The following is a 4205-nucleotide window of genomic DNA, read 5'->3' on the forward strand; positions in this document are numbered from 1 at the left end:
TATCAAAATATGTGATTTAAGTGGCTGTACCTTTTGACCGTAATCCCTGAGAACCTTAAAGTTTTACATCGCCAAGGAGTCATAGTCCTTAGTATGTGACATAAATTTCAACATTGTACCTCATCCCGTTCCTGAGAAAAAAGGCTCTTAACAGACCACAAAGTGACCCTATAAGGGTTCCATTTATACCGACTGAGATACGGAAAGCTAAAAATGCAATAAGACTGTTGTCTAGTACTTCGTACACAGTGGTAAGTATAGGTGACTGCAGACTGGTACAGCAGCTGTCATCGTAGAGAAACTGAACAGGGGCAGAAATGATTAGCAAACACGTGAATACAGTAAACGGAAGTTTCACTTACCTGAAAGCTTTCTCCAAAGTGTTGTGCAGAAACTTTATAAAAGGAGAAACAGTAGTGAAGTCCAGCTATTGTAATTCTAAAAAAAGTTTAACTGCTGTAATAACATAAAATGATGTTCGTTGCATGCTCACTCAGCACTCCGTCATCAGGGCACAAGTGGCCCATCGGGACCAACCGACCGCCGTGTCATCCTCATCTGAGGATGCGGATAGGAAGGGCGTGTTGTCAGCACACCGCTCTCCCGGTCGTTACGATGGTTTTCTTTGACCAGAGCCGCTACTATTCGGTCGAGTAGCTCCTCAATTGGCATCACGAGGCTGAGTGCACCCCGAAAAATGGCAACAGCACATGGTGGCCCGGATGGTCACCCATCCAAGTGCCGGCCACTCCTGACAGCGCTTAACTTCGGTGATCCGACGGGAACCGGTGTATCCACTGTGGCAAGGCCGTTTCCCATTCGTTGCATAGTTAAACGGTATTTACAGTTGCGGGCTTTTATACACAAGGTGCCAGCAGTTTATGCCCGCATACTTATAAGAGTGATAGAATTAAACACTGTTATTTGAATTCATAGCATAATATTGTTCGTCTCGCAGTAAGGAGGATTTTCTACAGAATAACTAGCAGTGATCTAAGTGAGATGTTGCCCTCTTCACATAACAGCTATTTTTCACTCAAGAGCATGATGTTCTCGTATTTACAGGGAAAATGTGGTTCTTTATATGTGTTGCACATATAATGAAGTTTTGCTTCGACCCTAAGAGAGTATGTAATACTTTTGACATAAAATAAGTGTTAGCTGCGTCAGTGCTGGAACATACTCGGCAGTCTGCAGTCTGGTGCGCATGAAAGTTTCTGAAATTCTGGAAAATCTTAAAAGCAGTACTTGCGCATTAACTCGTCGGAGTGACGACATATTTTGGTTCTGAATAAGATGGCCACTGCGGCAGCATTTAAACAGATTAGTACCCAGGCAGCAATGGCTGTCAACAATGAAATGTATGTATGTATGTATCTAAACGTGTGGTGCGTGGTAGAAATCTTCTCAGTGACAAATCTAAAGTGTTCAGTCAGAAAAATTTACGTGTGCAACATTAAGAATGTAGTGGGAATGTATTCACATCTGTTGGACGAATGTTATGAAAACAAACACTTCAAACCGACATTTCACGACAATTAGTCTGTAAAAAAACACACCACATGTCATAAGGAAAGCGTGTAAACCTCCTGAAGATGAATCACAACGATTCGAAACCGGTAATGGTACCCTTTGAGTAAAGGAACTGAAAGTACATTTGTGGCTAGTTGCTGTCCCAACACCATCAACAATGAAATCTCCATTTAAAATTATTTCTCAGAGACAGGATGTTAATTTTTATATAAATAAAATCACGTGTCACTTTAACATACACAAGTGTATTTTAAAGACAAGGAATACGTAATTTCCAGCAGTACAGATCTTCTATCTGGCGAGCGCTATAAGAGCATGCAGATATTAGAATCCGTGCTGAGACAAAACATAAAGCAGAATAATCACAAAGAAGACCATAGTCTCGGCATTTAAATGGAACGATTGTCTTTTTCTTTCGTTTGGTCGCATATTAGATGCGACTCGTAAATCTATTTGTGAAATCTGATAAAATTCGTATCTCGTGTGTCTGTGTTTTTTACGTAATTTTGACACAATTCACTGGTATTTTACACTAAACTTTCTGGATCATAAGTGAAGGTGATTCAGTAATTCTTTCAGTAATTTTGAAACAAATCTCTTTTAAGTTCTGTTTTCGAGATATCGGGAACATCCGATGTAATAGAGATGTGGGCGCAGAATCGGAAGTTCTTTCCTCCTGCGTTCTTGTGGCACGCCATGTTGGATTTAGGTAATAAACACAGTGTGCGGATCAAATACCGGCGCGCGGAGAGAGCACCAGCGGTTTGCGCGCGCACACACACACGCACACCCACACAGTGCTCCTGCAGTGCAGCGCCACCGATGGCATCCTATTATTTGCCGCTTCCTGTGGGCAATCGACGTGCTTTGGAGGGCGGAGGCGAAGAGGCAGTGGTAGGGGCAGCGGGAAACTGAGTGTCGTGTGCAGATGGAGCCTCGGACACAGCCTCTGGCACCGGGTCTCCGTGTAATTGCTGGCTCCGCGGGGCACTCGTGTTAGTCGGAGGCGAATTTGGCTGCCCGTGTTCCCCGTCCTGCTAATGGAGGCTCCGCCGAAGGTGTACATGGAACTGCCATTCACCGCCAGTGTTCCATCCGGGCTATTACGTCGCACAGCTCGAAACAGGAATCCTCATTCTCACATCATTGGCGGCCATTACTGTGTTTTCTCCATAGAGTCTTCTTCCAACTAGTAAACATGGAAGACAATGTACTCTAAAAAATTGTGTATGTGGGTTTTTTTTGGGGGGGGGGGGGCGGGGAGGGGGACCCGGAAGTGGGCTTTGTTCCACACTACTGCGAGCAGATGCTGCTGCTGTTGTATTGACCAGAGCCTTTTGTCCTCGACAATCTCATGTAATTGGATTCAACTGTTCTACTGACAAAAAAATGTGCTGCGACAGTATATGGTTAACAGCCAGTTGGTAACAGCTCTGTAACGTTCTCGTCACATATATACTTGCTATACACTTCTTTTTAAATGAAAAAAAAAGGCTGTCGTAAGTAGCCTGTACAAAATAAATAAACAATTAATTAACCTGAAATAAAACGAACGCACAGAATAGTATATAAATATTCCGTTGCTCCCCAGTAATTATATTTTCAGTAAAATCCCGAGTTCGGTTCATGCCTATCAGACGTACGCAGAGTTAATATACAGGCAAATCACACTCTTCCGCTCCTTAATAATAACTACTGTGAAAGTGTGACGACTGCTTGTATAATGACTCACTATAGTAGACGACTGCGAGGAGTAAATCTGTAAGACATTCCGTGTCTGTCACTTCGAAACTACCTGATAAACATGCACTGTTTTCTGCTCTGTTTCATCTATTTGTACGTGTAACCGCTAAGATTACAAACCCGTTAAAGTGCACATTACTTTGTTAATATGCAGGTTAACTACTTTGATCCGTTAACGTGTTAAATCAAGCGTTTTCCGCTTTTTACCTAGTTAACACACCCATTGACGGCTTCCGTATCGTTAATCTTCAAAAGTTTGTTTCTTTCACTTCCTTTCCCCCTCGCCTTCCTGTTTTGTGGACAATTTCTTGTCGTCAGTGGCTGTTTTTATTTCTTATAATTTGTGTCGGCTGCCAGAGCGTGAATTTGTGTCATGATTTGTTTGACGCAGAGAAATTTAGCTCCCTATACGTAAACAAGCACCGAATTGGTGAGTAAAATGAAGAAATGATTTTTCACAAACCTCTTTGCCGAAGGTTCAAAATATAACAGCGTTTTAATGTTAAAACGAAAGAATGATTCCGTAACTGTATATATAACGCTAATAAACGTTTCCAAGAAGAATTAATCATTTCACAGTTATAGAGTAATTCAAAGGTAAAATGTGCTGACTGCACATGTCTGTGAGAAACTCACTGAGCCATTGTGAGAGGCGCAAGGAAGTGTGAAACAGTTTGTCCACGCCGAAGAATTGTTTGACATAGTGTATTCTGCTCATGTGTCAAATGGCTACAGAATTATCAAGCAATTGAACAGACTTTATGAAAATATAACCCAAAATCAAATGAAAAATATTTTTGATTTATGTGAACCTTGTCAACAAACACACAATAATGCAAAAACAGAGATTGTCGCAAAGTTGGTTATTTCATAGTATTTCAGTAACTGGTGCCAAGTGGACCTCAAGAAGCCAAGAAAAGTTTAAAAAA

The 4205-nt window shown here is 41.7% G+C and overlaps 1 pseudogene; it reads right to left on the reverse strand.

Moving 5' to 3' along the window:
• Positions 1-698: 698 nt before the first annotated feature.
• On the reverse strand, positions 699-816 carry LOC126452325 (5S ribosomal RNA; annotated as a pseudogene).
• Between the last annotated feature and the right edge of the window lie 3389 nt (positions 817-4205).

This window comes from Schistocerca serialis, unplaced genomic scaffold (genome assembly GCF_023864345.2).
Source record: "Schistocerca serialis cubense isolate TAMUIC-IGC-003099 unplaced genomic scaffold, iqSchSeri2.2 HiC_scaffold_849, whole genome shotgun sequence".
NCBI lineage: Eukaryota > Metazoa > Arthropoda > Insecta > Orthoptera > Acrididae > Schistocerca > Schistocerca serialis.